Source organism: Rhinatrema bivittatum, chromosome 5 (assembly GCF_901001135.1).
Source record: "Rhinatrema bivittatum chromosome 5, aRhiBiv1.1, whole genome shotgun sequence".
NCBI lineage: Eukaryota > Metazoa > Chordata > Amphibia > Gymnophiona > Rhinatrematidae > Rhinatrema > Rhinatrema bivittatum.
In genome coordinates, this window is record NC_042619.1 from 186,057,019 (window position 1) to 186,072,787 (window position 15,769).

Below are 15,769 nucleotides of genomic sequence, written 5' to 3' on the forward strand. Positions count from 1 at the left end.
GCTGTTTTGGTACAGGAGGTCAAGGTGATCCAAAGCAGGGACTTTGAAGGAGAGTCGGCCAAAATGATGGTGAGTGATGAGAAAGGGGTGTGGGCATTTGCATGGCTAGCTCAGATGTAGGAGCTTCTAGTGAGAGGGAGGAGTGGGGAGCAGCAATGCCGTCATCAGATTCGGAAACATCAGGGTGGGGGGTTTGGTCAGAGCAGGATTAGCAGTGCAGTGGGAGTCCAGGATGTGGCTGAGGCTGCGTTGGGCTCTTCAAGAGTTAGTAAGGCTGTGAGAGAATCATGTAGTGTGAGAGGCTGGTTACCAAGGTGGGACATAATGTAAGAAATGGAGTAGGAGGAGTAGTAGTAATAAGCAGGAAAGGTGAGGCTGCTCAAGCAAAAGGGGCAAAGGGTGGGGGCAAGGGAAAGGGAAAGGCAGTGAGTAAGGGGGAGGAATGAAGCTTGAGTTCATTGGAATTGGGAAGCTAGGCTTTGGGGAGTAATAGAGGAGTGGACAGGAAAATAGGGATCACGGGGAGTGGGGGGCTCAGTTGCCTTATGGAAATGAGTCATCAACCGCATTAGGTTCACAGAACCAGGTTTGGGAGGGGTATTCTAAAGCATCGTGCACAGCTGTGTGGGGCTCCTTGGCTGAGGGGAGCATGCGCTACAATGCTCAGGGATGGGCAGGAGGTGGAAGGGGTTCCTGCCAAGCTGGAAGGGTTCTCCCTGGGATAGATGATTCCAGGTTGAAGGGGATGTCTGGGTGGGGAAGATCAGGAATTTGGGATTCGGGGTCAAGTGAGTGGGAGGGGTGGGAAAGTTCAGGTTGGTGGCCCAGGCGTCTGGGAGATGTAAAGGTGTGGTGATGGGGGAGTGGCAATCAGAAGATGGGAGGGAGAGAGAGTCATTGTTCCCGGGAGTTTGGGGTAGAAGGGAACCATTCAGGTCTTGCTTAGGGAATGACAGATTTGGGGATAGTGAAAGGGGGGGAGTCACTCTAGGAAGGTGGTCAGTGGGAGTTCCTTCTGTTGCTCCAAGTGCAGATGAGAGGGAAGATCTTCCTAGGCCTTCTCATCAGGAGGTGTGGAAATGTCCACAGAGTGATGTAGAGAAGCCTTAGTATCTCAAAAGGAAGCAGTACGAGAAGATGATTCTTCATGTGATGGCGGAGAGTGGGGCATGGAAGCAGAGGAACAGAGGCTTTCAATGACTGGAGGAACAGGAGGTGCAGACCCAGACGAGGACCAGGACCATCTGAGGGTGAGCATTTTGAAGCTGGAAAAGAGAGAGGGGAAGGAGAAAGAGGTCGAGGGAGTGCATTTTGTTATCCTCATCTTCTTCTTTCTCTTCCTCTTCCTCATTCTCAGAGCAGTCCAAGCCAATTATGAACAGGATAAGATATGGTACATCCTGCTTTGGTTGCATTAATTGAGCTGTAGAAGAGGGTACCAAGAAGTCTGAGAAGGAAGATTAGGAAAAGAAGGTATATTGACATTTTTAAGAGGTGGGAGGGGTGGAGGGAGGTTAAGAAGGGAGGAAGAATGGGAAGAAGAAGACTAAGGAGAACTCAGCTGCCAAGAAGGGTCCAAGGAACATTCTCAGTTGAGTGCATTGCTTTTTGAGACTAACCAGTGTAGTTGGGCACTTTGATCCAACACAGTATGGTGCACTGTTGGCCTATGCTGACAGTATTGTTGGAATGATCAAAATACAAAAATAAAATGGAGACGCCAATCAACAGTGATGAGATTCAGGAAGTGAAGCTTTGTAATGCCTATAGTATTTTCTGCTTTTCTGTACAACTTTTTGGGGTATATAGAAATTAGTGCCTGGGCAGGCGTTAATTTCTGAGCATAAAAATGTGCGGATTAGACACACTTTTTTTTTTTTTGCTTCTGGGGTGAATACCTAATAGCCTCATTAACACACATTTGTATGTGATGAGAGGCTGAGCTCTTAGTTTTATGGCATGTTGGATGCATGTTGTGGAGGAACTAATCCCCTTATAACATAAGGGGCTGTGGACACGCCTACAAAACGCACGTCCAACCACAGGTTAAACGGTGCGTTTGGCTGAGTGCACTGTTTTGCATCAGCCCCTAAGTAATCACTAATAGTTACATCAAAGAAACATAAGTAAAGACTGAGAGAAGAAGGAATCATCACAGACAACAGTACACACAGAGAAAATAGTAGAAAAGAAAGGGAAAACACAAATAAAAACCCCCAGCACTAATGTATTTACTTACCTGGAATACTGGAAGATGATAAAAAATAAGTTTCAGGTCTCACATTTCAGTCACCTGAAGAACTCAAGCATACACAAAAAATAAATTCTTAAAGTAATATGCCTTAATAGTTACAGAATATACAGTCTTATTAGATTTAGCATATATATATATATACACTACTTATCTAGAGGGAATTGGCAAAAGAATTAAAGCCAGATCAGTAATCTGGTTATATCCTGAAAAGAATGAATATTGTTACTAGTTCTTAGTACATTGTTTATGAAAGAAATATTATTTAATTTATTTTTAAGAAATTGAACTTAGAAAAATAAAAAGAAAACCAACAAAAATGCTTATTTCACCTAACTTTTTTATTTAACAACTCTGCCTTTCCCTCTCTAACTCCGAGGGACTGTTCAGGTGAGTACTATTCCACTTGTTCATAGTAAAGTGCCCCAACAGAAAAGAGGGTATTCCTCTTAACGACCCCACTTGTGAACTTCTAGTGACTCCCAGTTGAAACCATCTTCATATCAATATTATTAACACTTAGCCACTGAAAGCTGAAGGGTAGTCACACCACAAGGGAAAGGGATTAAAATGTGTTTGAAGCGTGAAAACCGAGTCAAGTGGTTGCAATTTAATGAACAGCATGTTATAAAGGGGATGCTTACGTGTGTATATAGGGGGCACTTGTGTAGCTGGGGCAGCCCCTACATGGATATTTGAAGGCAGTGAGGTCACTGTTTGTGCCACTGGCTCTTTTCAGTTGGGATGTAACTTAGAAGACCAAGCAGCTGGTGATGTTCTGCTGTTATGGGGTGGTCAGATGAACTGAATGAGTCAGGCCATCACTGGGGTAGGGAGGTGTTTGGGAGTCATCCATCAAAGAGGGATTGATGGGAGAGGTGGGTGATGAGAGGTTTGGTTATTTTTATATTTCAAGTTGTTTGGCTCGGGTTATGTTTATTAGTTAATAAAGTGTGGCCTTTGTTAACTCTTTAAAGATGTGGTGATTTTGTCAAGAAGGAGAGGGCAGAATACCACTGGAGTCCTAAATGCTATGTGGAGATTTCTTTAAGGACCTGCTGGAAAGTTCTTTGCCTGCCACAGAGGACATGTTTGAAAAATGGTGCTGGCTGCCATTTGCCCCTATAATGTGACAGGGGTTTCTGCTGCCACTGGATAGCTCTTATCAAATGATAGGGACAAAGGGCCAATGCTATTTTTAAAAATGGTAACTGCTGGGTCTGGGAGCAGAGAGATAGCTCCCAGGCCCCCACTAGAACACCAGGATGATTTTGATAAGTCTGGGAGGGTTGAGAGGTGGGCTTCGGTGGATGATATGGAGGCTGGCAGCTTTTTCTTTTTTTTTTTTTTTTGGGGGGGGGGGTAATTTTTAAACAAAAGGGAGGAGTTTGGCACTCAGTGTTGGAACAGGTTTATATTTGCTAATACTACCATTTTGGGGGAAATTTGGCCATCTTCAGGATCGGTAGAGGGTGGGACAAGGGTCTCCAGAGACCCCTTGGAGTTTATTCTTGTTTTATATTTTGAAAACTAGTGCATGCAATCTGAAAATAGCATGCATGCTTCTGAAATGAAAAACAAAATTAAAAAACAAAATATTTAAAAAATGAAAATGCATTCTCACGAAATATGAGAAAGTAAATGACAATTTTTCATGTGTATGCACCTACAGATTTGCTAGACGGATCACAAATAGTGCTTCTCATGTCTCATAGGGAAGCATTAGCATACTGAACCCCTTACATTGACTGTTGATTCCAGTTAAGGACTGCCCTGTCTCCACAGGTGTTCTCCTGTTTCTTTACTGTTATTCTGCTTTCACAGTATTCTGCTACCACAGAAGCTTTTTCTATTTCTCTTCATAATGCTATTGTTCATGCTTCTATTTTACGTAATGTTTCTTTGTTTTCTGTTTTACTGCCAAGTGACAGTCAGTTTACAAGTTCAATGCTTCTGCTGTATTCATTGCAGTTGGCTCTGAAGAGTTAATCTCTGACTTGAAAGCAGGAAAACCTGATAATTTTTTTCTTGTATTCCGGTCAGCTCTGCTCCACCTGTATGTTTCAGCAGCTGACATGTCTTAGTGCTGCAGAAGCATCCTCTATAACCTGCCTTTATTTCTGTAACCCAGATTGCTTTGGTTGTGCTTTTCTCCAATTTATTCACAGTAAGACTCTGTTTACCCATTTTACCCTTTAATAAAGTCTGAAGTTAAAGAAGTGAAATTCTCTGTCTGTGAAGTAGAGATCGAGTTAAGCTACCTGTATAGTTGTGCTGTGCTTGAAAAGTGAATTGAGGGCAGCATAGAGTCAAATCTAGTTTATTGGTAAGGTCTTAATAAAAGGCAGCCTATGTGAAATAAATTGGTAGTCTCCAAAGGATAGTCCTCACATCACTCATATCAAAATAAAGATTTTTGCACTAATTGGCATAGTTGTTGACAGTGTCAAAAGATATTGAGCCTGCTGGACTAACCTGTGATATTCCCCAAGGGTTTGTGACCATTTTATATAGAATTTTGGTAAAGATGCAAATGAGCTTGGAGTTCATTATCTGCTCTACCAAAATCATGTGAGACTTTTTTCATGTTTTGCCATGGCCAGGAACTTTGCACATTTCTAGCAATGACTGTGTATGAAACTAGCCCAGGAAATGGTATATATGCAAATCATTATGGGGATTTAAAGGAACCTTGCAACCCATATAAGCCCCCCCCCCCCCTCCCCACTCCCACCCCAAGTATCATTAAAAGTCTGTGATGGCCTTAGTAGCCTCCCCTATACTCTCATACTCTGTAAGCCTAAAAATAACAATTAAAGTACCCTGTCAAGCCTCACCCCCTTTATGCTCCAAAATTATAGAAACACCAATTAGAGTTCACTTTATACCCCCCCTCTAAAAAAAAATACAAAAAAAAAACATACCCAATATCTTCAGAACTCTCCCAGGTGGAGAAACAATCTCTATTTGCTCCTTCCCTATCTGGGCTGCTTCCAAAATGGCACAAGCTGACTGTAGGAACTCCTTTGACACATGTGAATGAAACACTGAGATCAACTGGTGCCGTTTTGTAAGCAGACATGGATGGAAACAGAGAGAAAGGGGATCATTTCTGCCCCCAGAAAACACCTGCCGCTATTGGGTGCGAAAGCCCGCCCCCCGCTTCGCCCCCTCCCCCGTTACTGCCGGATTCTCTAAGGTCTGCGAGAATAGTGAATCCAGACCTAAATCCCACAGAAGAAAAAACGCAAAATGTATTTTTTCATATCATTTCATTTTAAGAATAAGAAACAAAATAGATAATGTTGTTGACAATGTCTATGGCATTTCAAATTAATGCATATCTCTAGCAAAATGCCTACAGTTTTTGTATTTTTGTGGCATTTTTAAAACATGTCATGCCAAAATCCTTTTCATTAAACTATTTTACAGCTTAGTACATTAGTTTCATAGAGACAGAACTACTCTTTCATCCATAAAGTTGGATGCTCCAGAATAGAACTGAGTCTGAATTGGACAGTATCTGTCATATTACATAATTCAAAAGGCATTTGAGAATTGTTTAAATAAGTAACCATTTCTAGAACTTATAGAATTGAGAAATTGATTGTTTTTCAGGGGTGATTTAATAGTCTGAGTGCATGCTTGACAATGTTTTCTTTTTTAAGAAATCAATACATTTCATTATATAGTAAATAAACTATTTTCCAAGACATAAAATCACATAAACCACAGTAAGAAATACCAAAGAAAAGACAAACTTAAAATCTTATTTTTAAAAACATGAAACATCCACATTTTGCAACAGAGTGGACACGCCGGAAGGAATGGAGAGAATGAGACAGGATTTAAGGAAGCTGGAAGAGTGGTCGAAGATATGGCAGCTGAGATTCAATGCCAAGAAGTGCAAAGTCATGCATATGGGGAGTGAAAATCCGAATGAACTGAATTTGATGGGGGGAGAAAGGCTGATGTGCACGGAGCAGGAGAGAGACCTTGGGGTGATAGTGTCTAATGATCTGAAGTCGGTGAAACAATGTGACAAGGCGATAGCTAAAGCCAGAGGAATGCTGGGCTGCATAGAGAGAGGAATATCGAGTATGAAAAGGGAAGTGATCATCCCCTTGTACATGTCCTTGGTGAGGCCTCACCTGGAGTCCTGTGTTCAGTTCTGGAGACTGTATCTCCAAAGACACAGAGATAAGCTGGAGGCGGTCCAGAGAAAGGCGACAAAAAAGGTGGAAGGTCTTCATCGAATGACTTTTGAGGAGAGATTGAAGAATCTAAATATGTACACCCTGGAGGAAAGGAGGAGAAGAGGTGATATGATACAGAGTTTCAGTTACTTGAAAGGTTTTAATGATCCAAAGACAACGACAAACCTTTTCCATCGGAAAAAAATCAGCAGAACCAGGGGTCACGATTTGAAGCTCCAGGGAGGAAGACTCAGAACCAATGTCAGGAGGTATTTCTTCTTGGAGAGGGAAGTGGATGCCTGGAATGCCCTTCCAGAGGAAGTGGTGAAGACCAGAACTGTGAAGGACTTCAAAGGGGTGTGGGATAAACACTATGGATCCATAAAGTCTAGAGGACGTGAATGAATGTGGAAAAAAGGATTTGCATTCACAAAAAAGTAGGGAGAAGCTTGCTTGTTACGGCGGTTACTACCCTTAACCAAATAAGCCTGATACTTCACTTTCAATGCATATCCAGCATAGCTCTCTGCTTCAACAGCAGGGGAGAGAGACTGATACTTCTCGCATATCCAGCATAGCTCTCTGCTTCAATGGCAGGGGAGAATGTCTGATACGTCACTTTCAATGCATATCCAGCATAACTCTCTGCTTCAACGGTAGGGGGAATGAAGAAAAGTGGATCTATATACAGACAACAACCAACAAGGACTGAATTACATAGTCTGGGTAAACAAATAAGCATGGGTGTAGCTTGCTCATTGTGGCGGTTACTACCCCTAACTAATTAAGCTAGATATTTCACTTAGATGCAGCTCCAACACTGCTCTCTACATTAATGGTGGGGGTGGAAGAGAAATAGAACCAAAAGGTTACTAAGAGCCAAGATTAACATAAGTATGAGGAAAAGAAGTGCAAAACTTGCTGGGCAGACTGGATGGGCTGTTTGGTCTTCTTCTGCCGTCATTTCTATGTTTCTATGTTTCTATATTTAGAATGCATTATATAGATAAATAGATAGATACAGGTCAATTTCCAAAGGAGTTATGCATGTAAATGTAACATACTATCATAGCAATTTTTTTTTAATTATCCCCAGAACTGCAGTAAGAAATACTAAAGAAAAGGTACTTGCATGCATATCTCTGGGCCCTCCTCAGAATGCCCACATCCCACATACTTCACACCCTGTTTTTGGCCGATACAAGATGTGCATGCATCGGCATGTGCATGCGCATACACATCCAGGCATCTTAAAAATTGGGTGGACATGCGCAGGTGCCAGATGTGCACCTGGCTTTTAAAATTCACCTTTAAGTGTAGATAAATGACTTTTGAAGATTTTTACAATAGTATGTTTCATTTGCATTCGTAACTCCTTTGAAAATTCACCCGAGCGACCTCCTGCACTCGGGCCGTATTGCCAGCATTCAAAATGGAGCCGGCGCTAGCCTTTGCCCTCATATGTTACATAGTGAGGGCAAAGGTGGCGCCGGCGCCATTTTGAATACTGGCAATACGGCCCGAGTGCAGGAGGTCACTCCCGGACCCCCGCTGGACTTTTGGCAAGTCTTGTGGGGGTCAGGAGCCCCCCCCAAGCTGGCCAAAAGTCCCTGGGGGTCCAGCGGGGGTCCAGGAGCGATCTCCTGCACTCGTGCCGTCGGGTGCCAGGAACCAAAATGGCGCTGATAGCCTTGCCCTTACTATGTCACAGGGGCTACCGGTGCCATTGGTCAGCCCCTGTCACATGGTAGGAGCACAAGATGGTGCCGGCCATCCAGTGCTCCTACCATGTGACAGGATCCGGCCAATGGCATGGATACCCTGTGACAAGGTAAGGGCAAAGGACGGCCCGGTAGCCGGAGGACGGCCTGGAGCGGGAGATCGCTCCTGGACCCCCGCTGGACACCCAGGGACTTTTGGCCAGCTTGGGGGGGGCTCCTGACCCCCACAAGACTTGCCAAAAGTCCAGCGGGGGTCCGGGAGTGACCTCCTGCACTCGGGCCGTATTGCCAGTATTCAAAGTCCCAGTGGCTCGGGCTCTCACGGGCTCCTCCCGGGGGAGCCACGGGCTTCCAATGGTGAAGACTTTAATCTATCTGGGCCCAGCTGTCCATTTCTCCGACCACTGCCCTGATCCTTGGTCACATAGGGTCCCACCTAAGTCCAAGAGGTCCGGGTCCCTACGGGCTCCTCCTGGGGGGACCTCGGACTTCCAGTGGTGAAGCCTCTTCTGAGTTCCTTCAGTACCGCCTCCCAGCTGTGACGCTCACTGCGGGCCTCCACAGCATACCATCCACTGTCTCAGCCGGCCCAAGGGTCCACAACCGTAACAATTTTATAAAGGAAGTTCAATTCCTCTAGCAAATAAATTTAAATACTCAAGTACTTAAAAGTGACAGAATCCCATGTGAAGGGAAAATCTTCTTCCCACCAGGTTCATATCAGTTCTGGAAACACCAAATCATCAGACTTAGTGATATTCAACTTAAAGCCTGAAAATTTCCCAAATTGATCAAAAACATCCCTCAAGTAGCCCAGTGAGGATTTGGGATTTGCAATGAAAACCAATAAATCATCTGCAAAAGCAGCAGTTTTGAAAACATCATAACCCAAAGGAATACCCACAATTCCCAGTTTCTTGTATAACTCAAAATAAAAGCTCCAGAGAAAGTAATTGGAAACTTGTTTTAATGAGGACACATCAGTTAAATGTCTTCCAGGATACTTAGCTAGTAGAAATATAAACCAGATAGTCAAGGCAATTATAGAAGAAAGTAAGGACTCTGATATCAATGTTATCATCCATCTGAGGACCAATGATCTCACTTGAAATGGTGTCCATACAGTACAAAACGATTTCCAAAATCTAGCAAAGAATAGACACTTTTTGGAAGTACCACCTGTTCATAGAAAGAGAAAGAAAAGGTTATGCCATAGAGATAATTTAAATTCCTGGCTTAAAACATGGTATAAAGAAAATGGTTTTGAATACATTTGAGGCTGGGGCCATGTATGGAGCAATAAAAGGTTACATGGTCTGTGGCTGGAAAAAGGATCCTAAGTGAGAAATTGAGATCATGTATTTCAGACATTTAAACTAGACAGCCTGCATTGTAGAAGGTGCCAAATGAAGTTAGCATGAAACCCCCAAGCAATATAGAAACTAGGAGGAGAAAATAGCAAAATTAATTAGTTCAAAAAAGATGAAAATGTGACTAGGAATAGCAGTAAACAAAAGGAGAAAAGTTGGAAAGTTTCAACACAAATGCTCATAGTCTGGGCAATAACATCCCAGACCTATAATCCTGAAAAGTGGAGGCACACTTGGATATTGCTGCTGATTCACAGACATGGTTCTCATGACTGGGATTTGGCTATCCTGGCTTAAAACTAGTTAAGGAAAGATACCTGTTCCGGATAAGGTTTTCATGGGTGATGACTCAGATCAACTAAATCAAATCATGGTGAATCTTGGAAGATGTGGTAGGCCTGATTGACAAACTGAAGAGTAGTAAATCACCTGTACGAAATGGTATAAACCCCAGGGTTCTGAAAGAAATAAAAAAAAAAATGAAATTTCAGACCTATTTCAATAAATTTCTAACCTATCATTAAAATCATCTGATGTACCTGAAGATTAGAAGATGACCAATGTAACCCCTACATTTAAAAAGGGATCCAGGGGTGATACAAGAAACTATAGACTGGAGAGCCTGACTTCAGTGCCAGGAAAAATTGTGAAAACTGTTATAAAGAATAAAATCACAAAATATTTAGATAGACATGGTTTGATGGGACACAGCCAACATGGATTTACCCAAGGGAAGTCTTGCCTCACAAATCTCCTAACGTTTTTGAAGTGGTGAATAAACATGTGGACAAAGGTGTTCGACAAAGTCCCACATGAGAGGCTTCTAAGAAAACTAAAAAGGGATAGGAGGTGATGTCCTTTTGTGGATTGCAAGCTGGTTAAAAGACAGTAAACAGAGAGTAGGATTAAATGGTCAGTTTTCACAGTGGGAAAAGGTAAACTGTGGAATGTCTCAGGGATCCGTATTAGACTAGTGCTTTTTAATATACTTATAAATGATCTGGAAAGGGGTACGACAAGTGAGGTGATCAAATTTGTGGATAACGCAAAATTATGTTGAGTAGTTAATTCTCAAGCGGACTGTAATAAATTGCAGGTTGACCTTGCGAGACTGAAAGTTTAGACTTACAAATCGTAGATGAACCTTAACGTGAACAAGTGCAAAGTGATGCATGTAGGAAAAATAATCCTTGCTGTAGTTACACAATGTTAGGTTCTATCTTAGGAGTTGCCACCCAGGAAAGTGATTTAGGTATCAGAGTGGATAATACATTGAAATTGTCAGCTTAGTGTGCTGTGGTGATCAAAAAAGCAAACAGAATGTTAGGAATTATAAGGAAAGTAATGGCAAATAAAATGGAGGATGTCCATGGTGAGACCGCACCTTGAATACTGTGTGCAATTCTGGTCACCTCATCTCAAAAAGGATATAGCTTCACTGGATAAAGTGCAGAGAAGTGCATCCAAAATGATAAGGGTATGGAACGGCTGCCCTATGAGAAAGGCTAAATAATTTAGGGCTGTTCAGTTTGGAGAAGAGATGACAAGGGGGATATGATAGAAGTCTACAAAATAATGAAAGGACAAGAACAATTTAATGTAAATCTGTTATTTACTCTCTCAGATAATAGAAGGTCCACGGGGCACCCCATGAAGTTAACAAGTAGCTCATTTAAAACAAATCAAACAAAATTATTTTTTTCTTAATGAATAGTTAAGCTCTGGAATTCATTGCCAGAGGATGTGCTTATAGCAGTTAGTATAACTGGAATTTAAAAAAAAAGGTTTGGATAAGTTCTTAGAGTAAAAATCCATAAATTACTGTTACGGTAATTAATAAGCAATAGTAGCTTGTGATTTATCTAATATTTGGGTACTTTTCATGTACTTGTGACTTGGATTGGCCACTGTTGGAAACAGGATACTGGGTTTGATGGACCCTTGGTATCACCCAGTATGACATATCTTATGTTCAGAGAGCACTGAAAAGGTAGAGGATTATCTCTTTATATATATAAAAAAAAAATAAATATATATATATATATATATATATATATATATATATATATATATATATATATATATATATATGTATATATATATATATATATATATATATATATATATATATATATATATATATATTTAAGCAACTGAATTTCAAGGGGCATGGGTTAGAAAATAAGAATTATGGACAATCCTAAAAAAGAAGATGGCTCTTCCATTTACATTGGTGTGGTCTACAGGCCTCTGATTCAAATAGAAGAACTGGACAGAGAGCTGATTGAAGACATCCAAATAGTGGGAAAGAAGGAAGAAGTGTTGCTCATCAGAGATTTCAATCTGCCAAATGTGGATTGGACAATCACATCTGCAGAATCTACAAGAGGTAGAGAGAGAGAGTGGATGCCCTTCAATGGGCCTTTGCTCATGAATAAAATGAGAAGCTTGGGAGTGAGTGCCAAGGTGGTAAAGTTGATTACAAACTGGTTGACTGACAGGATTCAGTGTGTAATGGTAAATTGAACCTTCTCTGAGAGAACAGTGTTAAGTGGAGTGCCACAGGAATTGGGATCAGGGCCTGTTCTGTTCAATATCTTTGTGAGCAACATTGCAGAATGGATTGTTAATAAAGTTTGTCTATTTACAGATGATACTAATACATTCAACCAAGTGGACATGCCTGAAGGAATAGAGATAATGAAAAAATAATTCAAGAAAGCTTGAAGACTGGTAAAAAATTTTGTAGCTGGGATTAAATGCCAAGAAGTGCTATCTAATGCATCTAGGATGCGGTAATGTGAAGTGTATGTGATGCAGAGTGAAAGACTAATATGCATGGACTGGGAGAGGGATCAAGGGAAATGGTGTCTGGCAATTTGAATGCAGCAAAGCAATATGATACAGTGATAGCTAAAACCAGAAGAATGCTGGGCTGTATAGAGGGAAGAATAATCAGTAAGAAAAAGGAGGTCTCCTTGTGCAGGTGCTTGGTATGACCTCACCTGGAGTTCTGTTTTCAGTTCTGGAACCCATATTTCAAAATGGATAGAGACAGGATGGAGGTGGTTGAGAGAAGGGTGCCCAAAATAGTGTGTGGTCTGTATCTGAAGACTTATGAGGAGAGACTGATGGATCTGAATAAACATACCCTAGAAGAGAGGAGGTGCAGGAGAGATATTATACAGATCTTTGGATAACTGAATAGTTTTAATAATGATTGAAGTTGAAATGTTTTCCTTTGGAAAGGAAACAGTAGAACTAGGGGTCATGAAATGAAACTCCATGGGGGGGGGGGGGGGGGGGGTGATTCAGAACTAACATCAGAAAATATTTCTTCATGGAGAGGGTAGTGGATGCCTAGAATGCCCTTCCAGGAAAGGTGGAGGTGAAAAACAGTAAACAAATTCATAAGGGTTTGGGATAAACACTCTGGATCCCTAAGGCTAGAGTTTGGAAATGAAGAAATGGGGTACCTAGGGATAACCTGCATGGAATGGCAGTTACTACTCTTAACGGAAGGCATGGAGATTACTACCCTTAATTGATTAGCTTGATGTTTTTGATGCAACTGCAATATCATTCTCCACGTCAGCAAGGGAAAAAGGGGAATTGGATTCAAATGATAGCCAAAGCTGGGCCCCAACTTTTAAGATTTGAGGTAATGATATGCAGACATTAGGGGAAAAGCACAAGACTGCTTCTACAGCCAAGATCAAAAGCAAAGCAAGTTCAAGCAGCATTGTCTGAATTATTCTACAGGCTGTTCACTCCATAAAAATATTGCTAGTAGTAATTTGGTTATGGGTTTGACAGTTGCTTGGCTTTAACTATAAATATTATTACCCTTCTATAGTTTGGAGGTAAGCAGCACTAAGTATGGGGGTAAGCTGCATGGAGAAGCTTGCTGGGCAGACTAGATTGAACATTTGGTCTTTTTCTGCCTTCATTGCTATGTTTTTATGTAACTATGTTACTAGGTTCACATTATTGATGAAGACCCTAGCACCAAATACTCTTGGGCAGCTTAGCACCAATTTCTATAGAGTAATACACCATTTCAAAGCCAGAGGATGTAGGGATATCCTACCATCCAGACTCTCTAGGGCAAGTCCTTCTTTTGTTGGCAAAGATGCAGATATCAACAGAATCGATGCCTGCATCTGAATCACTTGTGCTAGGAAGTCCAGATGGCCATGGGCCTGGATGGATAAACCCAAGACGTCAAGATCCTTTTTCACCCCGTTGCCAAAAAGGAAAATCAAATCAGAAGGTGACATAGGGCTTCAATCAGGGCTTCATTGTTGTGCCACCATTTTGTTTCTCTCTGGTTGCACTGCCTCAGAGGTTCTAATCACTGCCTATTGCTAAACATAGGAATCCATTGGACCTTTCAGCATTTTCAGATTTTTGATAAGGAAATTTAAATGTTTCCTTTCTTTTTACCCATGTTATGATCAGTAAAAGAGAAATATACTAGGCATATAACGTTCTATCAGATCTCAAAGGAAGCATCTGTCCTGCATCAACCATCTTACATTTCTCTGCTCATATTAGCTAGCAAAGTTGAGTAGTTCCATATTATAAGACTTTACAACTATATTCTTGCCATTATTATCTTTTCTCTCCAATATGTTTATGTGGCAACTGAAGGTTCCAACTCCTGTTCCACCTTCTATCCCTTACTTCAGCCACCACAGCTTTAACTTGGTCAAGGCAGATGGTACTGAATCGTGAATACATGTTACGGAACCTGCAGCACACCACAAAAGCATTGCTTTGTTAGAGTGAACTCCAGGTCAGAAAATGTCTGATGTGATTGAAAACCTTGGAAATTTCTTTTGAGGATGACAAACAAAATGTTCTACAACTGTCCTTGTCAATCAGTTACCACTATGGTAACACTCTTGAGTCAGTAGATGAGTTTAGAAGTGGAATGTAACAGCTACAGCAAGAGTGATCAGCAATTACTACCTACAAACACATAAAGACACATCATTTATAATATGTACCTGATAACACTATGCAACATAACTTATTCACATGTATAACAAACTAGCAGAATTCCAGTCTGAGAAATCTGATAATTCACACACACTCAAACAGAGGACTTTACACTCATATATTTTCCCCATAGTAAGTCCCAAGATAAATGGTCATCATTAGAATTCTGAGTTTGTGCAAGAGTAGATTGTTACATACTGAATGTGTGCAATAATGTGTATGAAAAATCAATGTATGATGTAGTTATATAATATTATATTTCTCGCTGAGATCTGCTGGGTCAATCTGTTAAATTTTCCTTACAGATAGGCAAATGTGATGTATATCCACTAAAATCCAATGCAGAGATAGAAATCCACAAATACCATATTGGATATCTTTCTGATATATATATCCAGTTTTGCAAAGATATGTATAGCTGAAATTGTATATTGATACATTATTCTGTCTTTAAAATATATGGATTATTGGTATACCTATTTGATCTGTGAATTCAGAAAAGAATACTGCAATGTTATTTATCTAAAACAAATTCCTCTGATTATAGGGATTCTGCTTTTATTTGAGATACAATAACCCCAGTGTAATAAAGTGCTCTAAGCTGTGCACACATGTAAGCTCATCGACCTGGGCACATTTTTGTGCATAGAACTCTAATCCTTATGTAACAAGGAGTTTTGTGCATATAAAATATGAGCAAAGTTTAGCACTCTTTCATGCAACTTTTATATTAATCAAGGCATTAGCTATTACTCCCCAATACAGAGAGGTGTATAAGCTTAACACATGTTTTTTTAACAATGGAAATTGAATCCTTTGTCAGAGGTAACGTAAAGGTTCTGAGGCTAGTGATAGGGCTGAACTGGAAGTTCATAGGACCAGGTTTTGTACTCAGAATTTTTGTGCAGAAACATGATTTATACAGATTTTGAGCACATAATTATGCTCTCAACTATTGTTTAATGCCCACAACTTTTAAGAGTATAACTTTTATGCTCTAAACTTGTTTTCTGCTCCTAATTCACATTTTAAGCTCCAAACACAACATTTTGGGCTCCTAACCCATGTTCTGTGCATACAGTTTTTAGGTGAACAAACGTTCATGCACACAAACCATATTTTCTGCATACAATGGGGTGAATTTTAAAAGAGTTGCTCACGTTTAAAGTCCCATGTATGCAAGTATCTGGGCTGAGCACGAGTGACTCATATTTTAAAATGGCCCAA